At 48.3% G+C, this 18,684-nt stretch overlaps 1 non-coding gene across 1 annotated transcript; it reads right to left on the minus strand.

The window, feature by feature from the left end:
- Window positions 1–7,771: 7,771 nt before the first annotated feature.
- Trnak-cuu (transfer RNA lysine (anticodon CUU)) lies at window positions 7,772–7,844 on the minus strand. Its single transcript has one exon. It is a non-coding gene; the product is annotated as a tRNA-Lys (tRNA).
- Window positions 7,845–18,684: the final 10,840 nt, after the last annotated feature.

Below are 18,684 nucleotides of genomic sequence, written 5' to 3' on the forward strand. Positions count from 1 at the left end.
AACCATATGTAAATGAACATATAAAAAAAACCAAATTTTCCTTTATACATATATGAAGTGGGCCAGGCAGATGGCTGCAAGGTTTCATGGGCAGTTAGTGCTAGGCCTTGTCTCTGTGCCCCCTCATACCCGTCAGCACTCACATTGATTCTAAAGAAACATTGAAGTTTTTTTTATTGGTTTCCCAAACCATATGTATATGAACATATAAACAAAACCAACGATCTTTTCGTACATATATCATGTGGGCCTGCCAGATTGCGGCAAGTAGTCAGGGGCAAATAGTGCTAGGTCTTGTCCCAGTGCCCCTCAAACACGTCACCACTCACATTGATTCTAAAGAAACATTCAATTTTTTTTATTTATTTCCTTAACCATATGTAAATGACATATAAAAAAAATCAACTTTCTCTTTATACATATATCAAATGTGCCAGGCAGATGGCTGCAAGGAGTCACGTTCAGTTATTGCTAGGACTTTTTCAAGTGCCCCCACATACTCGTCACCACTCACATTAAGTCTAAAGAAACATTGAATTTTTTTTATTTATTTCCCTAACCATATGTAAATGAACATATCAAAAACCAACTTTCTCTTTATACATATATCAGTGGGCCAGGCAGATTACAACAAGTAGTCAGTGCTAGGCCTTGTTCCAGTGCCCCCTCATACCCGTCACCACTCACTTTGATTCTAAAGAAACATTTTATTTTTATTTATTTCCCTAACCATATGTAAATGAACATATAAAAAAAAAACAAATTTCTCTTTATACATATATCAAGTGGGCCAGGCAGATGGCAGCAAGTAGTCAGGGGCAGTTTGTGCTGGGCCTTTTCCCAGTGCCCCCTCATGCCCGTCACCACTCACATTGATTCTAAAGAAACATTGAATTTTTTTTAATTGATTTCCAAAACCATTTGTAAATGAGCATATAAATAAAACCTTTCTCTTTATACATATAACAAGTGGGCCAGGCAGATGACTGCAAGGTGTCAGTGCTAGGCCTTGTCCCAGTGCCCCCTTATACCCATCACCACTCACATTGATTCTAAAGAAACATTGAATTTTTTTTCTTTATTTCCCTAACCATATGTAAATGAACATATAAAAATACCAACTTTCTCTTTATACATATATCAAGTGAGCATGCAGATGGCAGCAAGGACTCAGGGGCACTGAGTGCTAGGCCTTGTCCGAGTGCACCCACATACTCGTTACCACTCACATTGATTCTAAAGAAACATTGAATTTATTTTATTTATTTCCAAACCATATGTAAACGAACATATCAAAAAATGCAACTTTCTCTTTATACATATAACAAGTGGGCCAGGCAGATGGCAGCAAAGAGTCAGGGGCAGTTGGTGCAGGGGCTTTTCCCAGTGCACCCTCATGCCCGTCACCACTCACATTGATTCTAAAGAAACATTGAATTTTTTTATTTATTTCCCAAACCATATGTAAATCAACATATAAAGACACCAACTTTCTCTTTATACATATATCAAGTGGGCCAGGCAGATGGCGGCATGTTGTCAGGTTCATTTAGTGCTAGGCCTTGTCCCAGTGCCCCCACATACTCGTCACCACTCACATTGATTCTAAAGAAACATTGATTTTTCTATATTTATTTCCCTAACCATACGTAAATGAGCATATAAAAAAAAACCTTTCTCCTTATATATATACCAAGTGGGCCAGGCAAATGACGGCAAGGTGTCAGTGCTGGGCCTTGTCCCAGTGCCCCCTTATACCCATCACCACTCACATTGATTCTAAAGAAACATTGAATTTTTTTTCTTTATTTCCCAAACCATATGTAAATGAACATATAAAAAAAAACAACTTCTTCTTTATACATATATCAAGTGGGCCATGCAGTTGGCAGCAAGTAGTCAGGGGCAGTTTGTGCTAGGATTTGTCCCAGTGCCCCCTCAAGCCCGTCACCACTCCCATTGATTCTAAAGAAACATTGAATTTTTTTTATATATTTCCCTAACCATGAACATATAAAAAAAACAACTTTCTCTTTATACATATATCAAGTGGGCCAGGCAGATGTCGGCAAGGAGTCAGGGGTAGTTAGTGCTAGGCTTTGTCCCAGTGCCCCCTCAAACGCATCACATCACACATAGATTCTAAGCAAATATTGAACTTTTTTTACTGATTTCCCAAACCATATGTAAATGACCATATCAAAAAAAACAAATTTGTCTTTATAAATATATGAGGTGGGCCAAGCAGATGGAGGCAAGGAGACAGGGGCAGTTAGTGCTAGGCCTTGTCCCAGTGGACCCCCAGGCCCGTCACCACTCACATTGATTCTAAAGAAACACTGAATTTTTTTTATTGATTTCCCAAACCATATGTAAATGAACGTATAAAAAAACCAACTTTCTCTTTATACATATATCAAACGGGCCAGGCAGATGGCGGCAAGTAGTCAGGGGCAGTTTGTGCTAGGCCTTGTCCCAGTGCCCCCTCAAGCCCGTCACCACTCCCATTGATTCTAAAGAAACATTGAATTTTTTTTATTTATTTCCCTAACCATATGTAAATGAACATATAAAAAAAACATCTTTCTCTTTATACATATATCAAGTGGGCCAGGCAGATGTCGGCAAGGAGTCAGGGGTAGTTAGTGCTAGGCTTTGTCCCAGTGCCCTCTCATACGCATCACATCTCACATTGATTCTAAGCAAATATTGAATTTTTTTACTGATTTCCAAACCATATGTAAATGACCATATCAAAAAAACAAATTTCTCTTTATAAATATATCAGGTGGGCCAAGCAGATCTAGGCAAGGAGTCAGGGGCAGTTAGTGCTAGGCCTTGTCCCAGTGGACCCCCATGCCCGTCACCACTCACATTGATTCTAAAGAAACACTGAATTTTTTTTATTTATATCCCAAACCATATGTAAATGAACATATCAAAACAACCAACTTTCTCTTTATACATATATCAAGTGGGCCAGGCAGATGGCGGCAAGGAGACAGTGGCAGTTAGTGCTAGATCTTGTCCGACTGCCCCTCATACCCGTCACCACTCACATTGATTCTATAGAAACATTGAACTTTTTTTATTTATTTCCCAAACCATATGTAAATGTACATATCAAATAACTAACTTTCTCTTTATACATATATCAAGTGGGCCAGGCAGATGGCGGCAATGAGTCAGAAGCACATTTTGGTAGACCTTGTCACAGTGCCCCCGCAGACCCGTCACCACTCAAATTGATTCTACAAAAATACTGAATTTTTTTTTTTTACATCCCAAACCATATGTAAATGGACATATAAAAAAAAACTTTCTCCTTGTACATATATCAAGTGGGCCAGGCAGATGGCGGAAAGGAGTCAGGGTTAGATTGTGCTAGGCGTTGTCATATTGCCCTCTCATACCCGTCACCACTCATATTGATTCAAAAGAAACTTTTAACTTTTTTTATGTATTTCCTAAAGCATACGTAATTGAGCATATAAAGAAGTCAGGGGCAGTTAGTGCTAGGAATTGTCCCAGTGCCCCCTCATACCCGTCACCACTCACATTGATTCTAAAGAAATATTGAATTTTTTTTTACTTACTTCCGTAACCATATCTAAACGAACATATATGAAAAACCAACTTTCTCTTTATACATATATCAAGTGGCCAATCAGATGTCGGCAAGTAGTCAGGGGCAGTTAGTGCTAGGCCTTGTCCCATTGCCCCTTCATACTCATCAGAGCTCACATTGATTCTAAAGAACATTGAATTTTTTTTATTGATTTCCAAAACCATATGTAAATGAAGATATAAAAAAATCTTTCTCTTTATACATATATCAAGTGGGATATGCAGATGGCAGCAAGGAGTCAGGGGCAGTGAGTGCTAGGCCTTGTCCGTGTGCCCCAACATACCCGTCACCACTGACATTGAATCTAAAGAAACATTGAATTTTTTTTATTTATTTCCAAACCATATGTAAATGAACATATCAAAAAATGCAACTTTCTCTTTATACACATATCAAGTGGGCCAGGCAGATGGCAGCAAGGAGTTAGGGGCAGTTTGTGCTGGGCCTTTTCCCAGTGCCCCCTCATGCCCGTACCACTCACATTGATTCTAAAGGAACACTGAATTTTTTTATTTATTTCCCAACCCATATGTAAATGAACATATAAAGAAACCAACTTTCTCTTTATACATATATCAAGTGGGCCAGGCAGATGGCGGCAAGGAGTCAGGTTCATTTAGTGCTAGGCCTTGTAACAGTGCCCCCACATGCTCGTTACCACTCACATTGATTCTAAAGAAACATTGATTTTTCTATATTTATTTCCTTAACAATATGTAGATGAACATATAAAAAAAACCTTTCTCTTTATACATATAACAAGTGGGCCAGGCAGATGACGGCAATGTGTCAGTGCTAGGCCTTGTCCCAGTGCCCCCTTATACCCATCGCCACTCACATTGATTCTAAAGAAACACTGAATTTTTTTTCTTTATTTCCCTAACCATATGTAAATGAACATATCAAAAACCAACTTTCTCTTTATACATATATCAGTGGGCCAGGCAGATTACAACAAGGAGTCAGTGCTAGGCCTTGTTCCAGTGCCCCCTCATACCCGTCATCACTCACTTTGATTCTAAATAAACATTGAAATTTTTATTTATTTCCCTAACCATATGTAAATGAACATATAAAAAAAAACAAATTTCTCTTTATACATATATCAAGTGGGCCAGGCAGATGGCAGCAAGTAGTCAGGGGCAGTTTGTGCTGGGCCTTTTCCCAGTGCCCCCTCATGCCCGTCACCACTCACATTGATTCTAAAGAAACATTGAATTTTTTTTAATTGATTTCCAAAACCATTTGTAAATGAGCATATAAATAAAACCTTTCTCTTTATACATATAACAAGTGGGCCAGGCAGATGACTGCAAGGTGTCAGTGCTAGGCCTTGTCCCAGTGCCCCCTTATACCCATCACCACTCACATTGATTCTAAAGAAACATTGAATTTTTTTTCTTTATTTCCCTAACCATATGTAAATGAACATATAAAAATACCAACTTTCTCTTTATACATATATCAAGTGGGCATGCAGATGGCAGCAAGGACTCAGGGGCACTGAGTGCTAGGCCTTGTCCGAGTGCACCCACATACTCGTTACCACTCACATTGATTCTAAAGAAACATTGAATTTATTTTATTTATTTCCAAACCATATGTAAACGAACATATCAAAAAATGCAACTTTCTCTTTATACATATAACAAGTGGGCCAGGCAGATGGCTGCAAGGAGTAAGGGGCAGTTTGTGCTGGGCCTTTTCCCAGTGCCCCCTCATGCCCGTCACCACTCACATTGATTCTAAAGAAACATTGAATTTTTTTTATTTATTTCCCAACCATATGTACATGAACATATAAAAAACCATCTTTCTCTTTATACATATATCAAGTGGGCCAGGCAGATGGCGGCAAGGAGTCAGGTTCATTTAGTGCTAGGCCTTTCCCAATGCCCCACATACTCGTCACCACTTACATTGATTCTAAGGAAACATTGATTTTTCTTTATTTATTTCCCTAACCATATGTAAATGAACATACAAAAAAAAACCTTGTTCTTTATACATATACCAAGTGGGCCAGGCAGATGACGGCAAGGTGTCACTGCTAGGCCTTGTCCCAGTGCCCCCTCATACCCATCACCACTCACATTGATTCTAAAGAAACATTGAATTTTTTTCTTTATTTCCCAAACTATATGTAAATGAAAATATAAAAAAACCAACTGTCTCTTTATACATATATCAAGTGGGCCAGGCAGATGGTGGCAAGGAGTCAGGGGCAAATAGTGCTAGGCCTTGTCCCAGTGCCCCTCAAACACGTCACCACTCACATTGATTCTAAAGAAACATTGAATTTTTTTCATTTATTTCCTTAACCATATGTAAATGAGCATATAAAAAAAATCAAATTTCTCTTTGTACATATATCAAATGTGCCAGGCAGATGGCTGCAAGGAGTCATGGTCAGTTATTGCTACTCTTTGTCCCAGTGCCCCCTCATACCCGTCACCACTCACTTTGTTTCTAAAGAAACATTGAAGTTTTTTTATTGGTTTCCCAAACCATATGTATATGAACATATAAACAAAACCAACTTTCTCTTTGTACATCAAGTGGGCCAGGCAGATGGCGGCAAGGAGTCAGGGGTAGTTAGTGCTAGGCATTTTCAGAGTGCCCCCTCATACCATTCATCACTCACATTGTTTCTAAAGAAACATTGAAATTTTTTCGTTTTGATTTCCCAAACCATATGTATACGAACATATAAAAAAAACCAACATTCTCATAATACATATATCAAGTGGGCCAGGCTGATGATGGCAAGGAGGCAGCCTCAGTTAGTGCTAGGCCTTGTCCAAGTGCCCCCTCATTCCTGTCACCACTCACATTGATTCTAAAGAAACATTGAATTTTTTTTATTTATTTCCCAAACCATATGTAAATGAACATATCAAAAAAACCAACTTTCTCTTTATACATATATCAAGTGTTCCAGGCGGATGGCAGCAAGGAGTCAGGGGCTGTTAGTGCTAGGCTTTGACCCAGTGCCCCCTCATATCCATCACCACTCGTATTAATTCAAAGAAAGATTGAATTTTTTTTATTGATTTCCCAAACCATATGTATACGAATATACAAAAAAAACTTTCTCTTTATACATATATCAAGTGGGCCAGGCAGATGGTGGCAAGGGGTCAGGGGCAGTTAGTTCTAGGCATTGTCCAAGTGCCCCCTCAAACCCATCACCACTCACATTCATTCTAAAGAAGTATTGAATTTTTTTTATTTATTTCCATAACCATATGAAAATGAACGTATAAAAAAACGAAATTTCTATTTATACATATATCAAATGGGCCAGGCAGATGGCGGCAAGGAGTCAGGTTCATTTAGTGCTAGGCCTTGTCCCAGTGCCCCCACATACTCGTCACCACTCACCAAACATAGACAGGAGAACAAGACCACACACTTTGCGCATTCGGAATCGATGGCAGGGTGTCCCTCGCCGCATTTGCTACGATGGCCCTTTGCTACTTCTCCAGAAGCGACGAAGACGACGATGACGACGACAGGCTCAGAGATTTGTGAGAAATACATCTACAAAATGTAATTCAGACTGCCTCGTCCCACCTTATGCCGTACCGCTTTGGCAAATGCTTTATCTGCGCCATTCGCCTTAATCACATCTGAGAGTAATTCTTAATAAAACGCCTGTCGCTAATTGTTCGTCATCACAGATACTGTTTGCTATACGGCCATGACGCACAACTGATTTCCAAAATTCGTCTTCCTTCTGTGAGAATGGAACTCACAACTCCTGGTTTACTAGACCAGTGCTCTACCACTGAGCCAAAGAGGCGCGGCCAGCGGAACTTCTTCGTACTTCGTCCGTACGGTCGTCTGAATCATCAGACTTCAGCTGACAACACTTCATATTTTCGACTAAATATTTGCAGCTATGGCGACCCATTACTGCTTGGCTACACATCTGACACGTAGCCGATGTTCTCTCCAACCAAAACCACTTGCACTTCAGAACATGAGTTTCACACATGTCTACAAAATCACCATCACCTCCAAATACAGTTTTCTTGCAACTGATGGAGACGTAGGCAAATTTTAAAGTTGCTATTTCCATTACATCACGTTATTTAGAAAATCAGTAATTTACATCTGCAGTGAAAAAATATTCCGTTCCGCACAGTGTAGGGCTCGAACCCACGACCATATGAATAAGAGTCTCATGCTCTACCGACTGAGCTAGCCATACTACCTCGATAGATACCTGCTGGGTAGCAGATCACACAGTACTCGTTTGGGTTGGGTGGTCCCATACAGAATCTCTCCATGCTTCCTAATGTTTTCCTAACGTCACACTCGTCACGTACTTCACTTTTATTACATAATCATTTCTGACAGGTAAAGGAATTGCATGACAATCTGCAGAGCTAGCGGCGTCAAAGTTAACACAAATACTTGATGTGACTCAAAAGCCGAACGAGTTACTTTCCGACGTTGATTTAGATGTGCAAGTGCCAGTCAAAACTCGCGGTGAGAGTACTCTGCCGACCATTTCGCTAGTTAACACCGGTCTTGTTGTGTGTGTTTCAGGTTGAAGACCATCTCCAGGCACAAATTGGTTAACAACAACATTCAGACGGTTTCGTACTGCTCAATTGCTACATTAAAACGGTATGTTTCTTTTTCAGAACTGGAAAAGCACGACCGTGACAGGATTCGAACCTGCAATGTTCGGATTCGGACTCCGCCGCCTTATCCATTAGTCCACACGTCGCTGACGACCAAGTACAACTTATATACGACACATCTCGAAACGCTCACGCCCCTGAGGAATTGTGTTTTCGTTCCACACAGCCGCTGCCCCTTACTCTTTCCCACCCATTCGTTACATTCAACCTCTTACGAGACCGACCAAGCATAGACAGGAAAACAAGACCACACACTTTGCGCATTCGGAATCGATGGCAGGGTGTCCCTCGCTGCATTTCCTACGATGGCCATTTGCTACTTCTGCAGAAGCGGCGGCGGCGACGACGACGACGACGACGACGACGACGACGACGACCGCGAGAGGCTCTGAGATTTGTGTGAAATACATCTATAAAATGTAATTCAGACTGCCTCTTCCCACCTTATGCCGTACTGTTTTTTTTTTCCTTTATTGTCATTTTATACCTACAAAGGTAGGCCGGCAGCGGCCTAATATGCCGCTCTTCGGCCACAAGAAACATACAAGAGATAAAAACAGGAAGACATAATCTCAAAACACAGACATGGAGGACAAAAATCAGAAGACAACAGAGAAAAAAAGAATTGAAGTCGTTCACCGACGCAGCACTGTTTCAGTTTAAAAAAAAACGGGCAGCACAGCACGGAACAGAGAACACTAGCACAGGTGAACGGTGGAGCAGAAAACGAAGAAACACTCGAGGCACAGACGGGACGAAAGACACGGACACTGCGGAGATGGGCTTCGGCGCTTGCAGGGGCACTGTCCACACCGAAAAGCTGGGGGCCTGCCAAGGGAAAAAACAGGGGGAGGGAAGGAGGGAGGGTGAGATAGGATGCCAGGGAGGAGGAGGGGAGAAAACGAAAAGAGGGGGATGGAAGCCCAGGGAGAGGGGGAGGGGAGGTAAGGATGGAAGAAGGGAGAGAGGGAGGGAGAGAAGGGAGAGAGGGTGCTCACAGGAAAATGAGAGGAGAGGGGAAGGCAAGGCTCAAAGTTGGTAGGAGGGGTAGATGGAGGGGAGGAGGGCATCATCCGGGAGGGGGAGTCGGCGGAAGCCACCTTGGGAGAGGGTGTGGAGAGTGTGAAGATGGAGAGCAGGTGGGATACAGGAGTACAGGCGCGGCAGTGGGTTGGGGTGGGAGAGGATGGAAGAGACAAGCGGGTGGGGAGGATCAAACTTGCGGGAGGTGTAGAGGATCCGTATCCGTTGGAGGAAGAGGAGGAGGTGTGGGAAGGGGATGAGGTCATAGAGGAGCCACGTGGGGGAAGGGAGGCGGATGCGATAGGCGAGGCGGAGTGCATGCCGTTCAAGGATTTGAAGAGATTTGTAAAAGGTAGGCGGGGCAGAGATCCAGGCGGGATGGGCATAACAGAGGATAGGGCGGATGAGAGATTTATAGGTGTGGAGGACGGTGGAGGGGTCCAGACCCCATGTGCGGCCAGAAAGGAGCTTCAGGAGGTGGAGTCGGGAGCGTGCCTTGGCTTGGATTGTCCGGAGATGAGGGGTCCAGGAGAGGCGACGGTCAAGGGTGACGCCAAGGTACTTGAGGGTGGGTGTGAGGTTAATAGGACGGCCATAAATGGTAAGATAGAAATCAAGGAGACGGAAGGAAGGGGTGGTTTTGCCTACGATGATTGCCTGGGTCTTGGAAGGATTGACCTTGAGCAACCACTAGTTACACCAAGAGGTGAACCGGTCAAGATGGGATTGGAGAAGGTGTTGGGAGCGTTGCAGGGTGGGGGCAAGGGCAAGGAAGGCGGTGTCATCGGCGTACTGGAGAAGGTGAAGGGGGGGTGCAGGTGGAGGCATGTCCGCCGTATAAAGAAGGTAAAGAAGAGGGGAAAGGACGGAACCTTGGGGCACACCGGCAGAGGGGTAGAAGGTGTAGGAATCAGTGTTGTGGATAGTGACATAGGAAGGGCGGTGGGAAAGGAAGGAGGCGATCAGACGGACGTAGTTAATAGGAAGAGCAAAAGTTTGGAGCTTGAAGAGGAGACCAGAATGCCACACACGGTCATAGGCGCGTTCAAGGTCAAGGGAGAGGAATATGGCGGAGCGACGGGAGTTGAGTTGTTCGGAGAGGAGGTGAGTGAGGTGAAGGAGAAGGTCATCGGCAGAGAAGGATGGTCGAAAGCCACATTGGGTGGAGGGAAGGAAGCGGTGCCGGTGGAGATGCTGGTGGATGTGGCGGGTTAGAATGGATTCCAGGACCTTGCTGAAGACCGAGGTAAGGCTTATAGGACGGTAGGAGGAGACAGCGGAAGGTGGTTTATCGGGTTTGAGGAACATCAGGATCCGGGAGGTTTTCCACAGGTCGGGGTAGAAGCCGGTGGACAAGACCACATTGTACAGCCTGGCCAGGGTGGAGAGGAAGGGGGCGGGAGCTTCACGGAGGTGACGGTAAGTAACACGGTCGTGACCAGGAGCAGTGTTGCGTTTGGTGCGGAGTATATCGATGATGTCTTGAGTAGTTATAGGGGTATTGAGTTCAGTGTGTGTAATGTTGTCCAAGTACTGGAAGCCAGGAGCTAGTGGAGGGATAGAGGTGTCAGTTCGATCGCGGACATCGGGGAAGAGGGAATAATCGAACTGGGGATCGTCAGGGATGGTAAAGACATCGGTGAGGTAGGAGGCAAAATGGTTGGCCTTACTAAGGTTGTCAGGAAAGTGATTGTCATTATGAAGGAGAGGATAGTAAGGGGGGGTTTTGATCCAGTAAGGCGGCGGAAGGCTGACCAGTATTTGGACGAGTTAATAGGTAGGGTAGCATTAAGACGGGTGCATGTCTGTCGCCAGTCCCGGCGTTTCTTAGCCGCGAGCAAGTTCCGGATGTGTCTCTGGAGTTGCCGGTGGCGTTGTAGTGTGTCCCGGTCACACGTGTGGAGGAAGGCACGGTAGAGACGACGGGATTCTCGAAGGAGGAGGACGGCCTGTGGGGGTAAAGTGGGACGGTGCGGGTGGATGGCGACGGTAGGGATGTGGGCCTCCACGGCCTCAGACAAGGTCTGCTGGAGAAAGGATGCGGCATGGGTTATGTCATGTGGGCGGTGGTAGGTGAGGGGGTGGCTATCGACTCGGGTAGTAATGGTATCCCGGTATGCATTCCAGTCGGCAGGGAGTAATCATGGACATACTTGGGGGGAGGGTCAAGGCGAGGATCGGGACGGGGGCGACGACCGTCTGATATGGTAAGAAGGACAGGGAGATGGTCACTGCCAATAGGGTCGAGGACGTCCACCGCTATGCGGCCAAGGAGGTTGGGGGAGGCTACGACGACATCGGGTGTGGTATTGGATTCAGGGTGGGTGTGTTGGGGAAGAGGAAGGACATCTCCTTGGATGGTGGCGAGGAACCGATGCCACCGCCGTAACTGGGTGGCGGAGCGACTATGGATATTGAGATCTGCAGCAATCACGTAGGAGGAGAAGGTACGGTCGATGTGGGAAAGGAAGTCAAAAGGAATAGGGGCAGAGGGGCGGACATAGATGGTGGCGCAGGTAACGGTGAGGCCGGGGAAGAATAGGCTAAGGATCAGGTGTTCCATGGGGTTGGGAAGGAGGGGTTGGAGCCGAACCGGGATCTGGTGATGGTGGCCAATGGCAACTCCGCCACGCGCTATCGGGAGGGGGTTGTCAGAGCGGTGAAGGAGGTAGGGCGAGGTACGGACAGTATGGTGGGGCTGGAGAAATGTTTCGTTTAGGAGGAAGGCATCCACGCGGTGGGTGGTGAGGGTATGCATAAGGAGATTCTTGTTGACAGGAAGGGAACGGATGTTGTTAAACAGGATACGTTGCTGTCGCGCCATAGTGGGAATTTAGACGAGGGTGTCGAGACGGGAGAAGGTAAAATGGGCCTGGTTATGGGAGTAGGTGGCGTAAGTGTTGAGCTGGAAGACGGAACGGGCGGCAAGGGATATCTGTTGGAGGGTGTGAGGGCGCTGAAAGGGGTGGATGTTCTGAAGGACAACGGTTACAAAGCGGATGATGTCCTCAGCTGTGGGGGAGGGACGGAGGTAATTGCCGGGAGGAGTGGGGGCATCCAAGGGGCGGACAGTGACAGTGAGTTCAGGAGTGGAGGGAGGGGGTCGGGCCTTGCACTTTTGGGAGTAGGTTGGGTGTTGGAGGTTACAGATGTTACAGGAGGGGGGGGACTGAAGGTTGGGGCACTGCCGGAGGAAGTGTGCTTCTTTGCAGTGCGGGCAGACGGGGGCCTCGCAGCACTCAGATGTAGGATGTGCATTATAGCGCAAGCACCTCTGGCAGCGGATGGACTGTGGAAGGGAGCGGGAGGGGTCGACCTTATAACGGCGGTTGAAAAGGAGGGCACCCTCCTTGAGGAGGAGGTCTATGGAGGGAGCATGCTCGGAGAACACCCGCATGAGGCGGGTGGGGCCGGCTGGATTGTGAATCCGGCGGACAGCTCGAACCTCTAGATAGGGATGGGCCTTCAGCTCCGCCAACACCTCCTCCTCCGTGATCATCGGGCTAAGCCGAGTGATCACGGCAGTGAGGGTCGGTGGGCGACGGGGTGGCTGGGGTTGTCGGGATGAGGAGGGGGAGGGAGCAGGGGCAAGGGAGGCATGGGGACCAAACCGGGTGAGGGGAATGCGGGAGAGGATGTCGGAGTGGAGGGTGGGGCTGGGGGATGTGATCAGGACGGAGTCCCGACGGGGGGTGAGAAGGGAGATCGGGGCTCCGGGGAAGTGCTGGCGGAGGAGAAGGGTAAGATTGCGGGCCTCCAGGAGAGAGGGATCAGGGTGAGAAAGGAGGTACCTGTAGGAGGGGGAGGTAGAAGAGGGAGTAGATAGGGCAGGTAGGGTGGTATCCATGGCATCCTGGGGGGTTGGAGGGGGGAGAGTCTGCGACTTCTTGGGAGCAGAAGAGGCTGGGTTGCCGCTGGGACGTTTCACAGCATGAGAGGGATGGGAAGAGGTGTGGGGGATGGGGACGACCGGGAGATGGCGGGAGATGGCAGGTCCCACCGGCGGTGCAGGCACTGGTGGTGGTGCTGGTGCTGGCGCTGGAGCTGGAGCTGGCGCCACAGAAGATGCAGTGGCAGTGGTTGGCACTGGCGATGGCGAGGGCGATGGTGATGGTGACGGTGATGACGATGATGATGGTGTGGCGTGGGTGGTGGCCCGACGGGCAACAACCCTGGCGGGGGTGTCATGAGTTACATATGGGAGGGGAGGGAATGGGTCACGTGAGGCATGGGGGGTAGGAACAGGGGAGGGAGCAACAAAAGGAGCGGGGGTGGGAAGAGTGAGGAGGGGGGGAATATATGGGGGAGGCGGTGATTGAGCACAACACGTGATGGTGGTGGCAGCAAGTGAGGGGGACGTGTACACGATTGCAGTGGTAGTGGCGGTAGTTGTGGGGGTTGTCATGGTGAGAGGATAAGTGGGAGAGGGGAAAAGAGGGAAAATAACGGGACAGTCAAAGGACAAGGACAAGAGACTGACGAAGAGGAAGGGTAAGACGTAAGCAGAGACGACAGAACGAAGGACGGGCAGGGAGCGGCGCCGCCGGTGGCGGCGGCGGCGGCGGCGTCGGCGGCGGTCGGCAACAGCAGCAGCGGCAGGAACCGGATACGATGGCGGCAACAGGCGTCGGCGGCGGCGGCGGTGGGAACCGGCGGCGGCGGCAGCGGCGGCTGGGACCAACGGCGGCAAAGGCTCGGGACAACGGCAGCTGCAGCGATCACTGAAACTCCTAGCACTTCGATATTAACGACAATAATATCGAAGGGCGCAACCCTCTCGAGTTACGCCGAAGATCGATGCCGTACTGCTTTGGCAAATGCTTTATCTGCGCCATTCGCCTTAATCACGTCTGAGAGTAATTCTTAATAATATGCCTGTCGCTAATTGTTCCTCATCACAGATACTGTTTGTATACGGCCACGATGCGCAACTGATTTCCAAGACTCGTCTTCCTCCTGTGAGGATGGAACTCACGAACCCTGGTTTACTAGACCAATGCTCTACCACTGAGCTAAACAGGCGCCGCCTAGCGGCACTTTTGCGTACTTCGTCCGTATGGTCGTCTGAATCATAAGACTTCAGCTGACAACACTTCATATTTTCGACTAATATTTGCAGCTATGGCGACGCATTACTGCTTGGCTACTCATCTGACACGTAGCCGATGTTTTCTCCAAACAAAACCACCTGCACTTCAGAACATGACTTTCACACATGTCTACAAAATCACCTTCACCTTCAAATACAGTTTTCTTGCGACTGATGGAGACGTAGGCAAATTTTAAAGTTGCTATTTCCATTACATTACGGTAAACAGAAAATCGGTAATTTACATCTACAGCGGAAAAAAATTCCGTTCCGCCCAGCGTAGGGCTCGAACCCACGACCCTGTAAATAAGAGTCCCATGCTCTACCGATTGAGCTATCCGTGCTGCCTCGTTGGATACGTGCTGGGTAGCAGATCACACTGTACTCGTTTGGGTTGGGTGGTCCCATAAAGAATCTCTCCATGCTGCCTAATGTTTTCCAAACGTCACACTCGTCACGTTCTTCACTTTTATTTCATAATCATTTCTGATAGGTAAAGGAATTACATGACAATCTGCAGAGCTAGGGGCTTCAAAATTAACACACATACTTGATGTGACTCAAAAGCCGAATGAGTTACTTTCCGACGTTGTTTTAGATGTGCAAGTGCCAGTCAAAACTCGCGGTGAGGGCACTCTGCCGACCATTTCGCTAGTTAACACCGGTTTTGTTGTGTGTGTTTTAGGCTCAAGACCATCTCCAAGCACAGAATGGTCAACAGCAACATTCAGACGGTTTCGTACTGCTCAATTGCTACATTAAAACGGTATGTTTTTTTTTCAGAACTGGAAAAACACGACCGTGACTGGATTCGAACCTGCAATCTTCGGATCCGAAGTCCGACGCCTTATCCAATATGCCACACGGTCACTGACGACCAAGTACAACTTATATACGAATTATCTCGAAACGCTCACGCCCCTGAGGAATTGTGTTTTCGTTCCACACAGCCACTGCCCCTTACTCTTTCCCACCCATTCGTTACATTCAACCTCTTACGAGACCGACCAAACATAGACAGGAAAACAAGACTACACACTTTTCGCATTCGGAATCGATGAAATGGTGTCCCTCGCCGCATCTGCTACGATGGCCATTTGCTACTTCTGCAGAAGCGGCGACGGCGGCCACGACGACGACGACGCCAACGACCGCGAGAGACTCTGAGATTTGTGAGAAATACATCTATAAAATGTAATTCAGATTGCCTCGTCCCACCTTGTGCCGTACTTTTTTTTTTTCCTTTATTGTCATTTTATACCTACAAAGGTAGGCCGGCAGCGGCCTAATATGCCGCTCTTCGGCCACAAGAAACATACAAGAGATAAAAACAGGAAGACATAATCTCAAAACACAGACATGGAGGACAAAAATCAGAAGACAACAGAGAATAAAAAGAGATGAAGTCGTTCACCGACGCGGCACTGTTTCAGTTTTAAAAAGACGGGCAGCACAGCACGGAACAGAGAACACTAGCACAGGTGAACGGTGGAGCAGAAAACGAAGAAACACTCGAGGCACAGACGGGACGAAAGACACGGACACTGCGGAGATGGGCTTCGGCGCTTGCAGGGGCACTGTCCACACCGAAAAGCTGGGGGCCTGCCAAGGGAAAAAACAGGGGGAGGGAAGGAGGGAGGGTGAGATAGGATGCCAGGGAGGAGGAGGGGAGAAAACGAAAAGAGGGGGGTGGAAGGCCAGGGAGAGGGGGAGGGGAGGTAAGGATGGAAGGAGGGAGAGAGGGAGGGAGAGAAGGGAGAGAGGGTGCTCACAGGAAAATGAGAGGAGAGGGGAAGGCAAGGCTCAAAGTTGGTAGGAGGGGTAGATGGAGGGGAGGAGGGCATCATCCGGGAGGGGGAGTCGGCGGAAGCCACCTTGGGAGAGGGTGTGGAGAGTGTGAAGATGGAGAGCAGGTGGGATACAGGAGTACAGGCGCGGCAGTGGGTTGGGGTGGGAGAGGACGGAAGAGACAAGCGGGTGGGGAGGATGAAGCTTGCGGGAGGTGTAGAGGATCCGTATCTGTTGGAGGAAGAGGAGGAGGTGTGGGAAGGGGATGAGGTCATAGAGGAGCCGCGTGGGGGAAGGGAGGCGGATGCGATAGGCGAGGCGGAGTGCATGCCGTTCAAGGATTTGAAGGGATTTGTAAAAGGTGGGCGGGGCAGAGATCCAGGCGGGATGGGCATAACAGAGGATAGGGCGGATGAGAGATTTATAGGTGTGGAGGACGGTGGAGGGGTCCAGACCCCATGTGCGGCCAGAAAGGAGCTTCAGGAGGTGGAGTCGGGAGCGTGCCTTGGCTTGGGTTGTCCGGAGATGAGGGGTCCAGGAGAGGCGACGGTCAAGGGTGACGCCAAGGTACTTGAGGGTGGGTGTGAGGTTAATAGGATGGCCATAAATGGTAAGATAGAAATCAAGGAGACGGAAGGAAGGGGTGGTTTTGCCTACGATGATTGCCTGGGTCTTGGAAGGATTGACCTTGAGCAACCACTGGTTACACCAAGAGGTGAACCGGTCCAGATGGGATTGGAGAAGGTGTTGGGAGCGTTGCAGGGTGGGGGCAAGGGCAAGGAAGGCGGTGTCATCGGCGTACTGGAGAAGGTGAAGGGGGGGTGCAGGTGGAGGCATGTCCGCCGTATAAAGAAGGTAAAGAAGAGGGGAAAGGACGGAACCTTGGGGCACAGCGGCAGAGGGGTAGAAGGTGTAGGAATCAGCGTTGTGGATAGTGACATAGGAAGGGAGGTGGGAAATGAAGGAGGCGATCAGACGGACGTAGTTAATAGGAAGAGCAAAGGTTTGGAGCTTGAAGAGGAGACCAGAATGCCACACACGGTCATAGGCGCGTTCAAGGTCAAGGGAGAGGAATATGGTGGAGCGACGGGAGTTGAGTTGTTCGGAGAGGAGGTGAGTGAGGTGAAGGAGAAGGTCATCGGCAGAGAAGGATGGTCGAAAGCCACATTGGGTGGAGGGAAGGAAGCGGTGCCGGTGGAGGTGCTGGTGAATGCGGCGGGTTAGAATGGATTCCAGGACCTTGCTGAAGACCGAGGTAAGGCTTATAGGACGGTAGGAGGAGACAGCGGAAGGTGGTTTATCGGGTTTGAGGAACATCAGGATCCGGGAGGTTTTCCACAGGTCGGGGTAGAAGCCGGTGGACAAGACCACATTGTACAGCCTGGCCAGGGTGGAGAGGAAGGGGGTGGGAGCTTCACGGAGGTGACGGTAAGTAACACGGTCGTGACCAGGAGCAGTGTTGCGTTTGGTGCGGAGTATATCGATGATGTCTTGAGTAGTTATAGGGTTATTGAGTTCAGTGTGTGTAATGTTGTCCAAGTACTGGAAGCCAGGAGCTAGTGGAGGGATAGAGGTGTCAGTTCGATCGCGGACATCGGGGAAGAGGGAATAATCGAACTGGGGATCGTCAGGGATGGTAAAGACATCGGTGAGGTAGGAGGCAAAATGGTTGGCCTTACTAAGGTTGTCAGGAAAGGGATTGTCATTATGAAGGAGAGGATAGTAAGGGGGGGTTTTGATCCAGTAAGGCGGCGGAAGGCTGACCAGTATTTGGACGAGTTAATAGGTAGGGTAGCATTAAGATGGGTGCATGTCTGTCGCCAGTCCCGGCGTTTCTTAGCCGCGAGCAAGTTCCGGATGTGTCTCTGGAGTTGCCGGTGGCGTTGTAGTGTGTCCCGGTCACGCGTGTGGAGGAAGGCACGGTAGAACGATGAGTACGGCCTGTGGGGGTAAAGTGGGACGGTGCGGGTGGATGGTGATGGTAGGGATGTGGACCTCCACGGCCTCAGGCAAGGTCTGCTGGAGAAAGGATGCGGCATGGGTTATGTCATGTGGGCGGTGGTAGGTGAGAGGGTGGCTATCGACTCGGGTAGTAAGGGTATCCCGGTATGCATTCCAGCAGCACGGGAGTAATCATGGACATACTTGGGGGGAGGGTCAAGGCGAGGATCGGGACGGGGGCGACGACCGTCTGATATGGTAAGAAGGACAGGGAGATGGTCACTGCCAATAGGGTCGAGGACGTCCACCGCTATGCGGCCAAGGAGGTTGGGGGAAGCTAGGACGACATCGGGTGTGGTATTGGATTCAGGGCGGGTGTGTTGGGGAAGAGGAAGGACATCTCCTTGGATGGTGGCGAGGAACCGATGCCACCGCCGTAACTGGGTGGCGGAGCGACTATGGATATTGAGATCTGCGGCAATCACGTAGGAGGAGAAGGTACAGTCGATGTGGGAAAGGAAGTCAAAAGGAATAGCTGCAGAGGGGTGGACATAGACGGT

Source organism: Schistocerca gregaria, chromosome 3 (assembly GCF_023897955.1).
Source record: "Schistocerca gregaria isolate iqSchGreg1 chromosome 3, iqSchGreg1.2, whole genome shotgun sequence".
NCBI classification, from domain to species: Eukaryota; Metazoa; Arthropoda; class Insecta; order Orthoptera; family Acrididae; genus Schistocerca; species Schistocerca gregaria.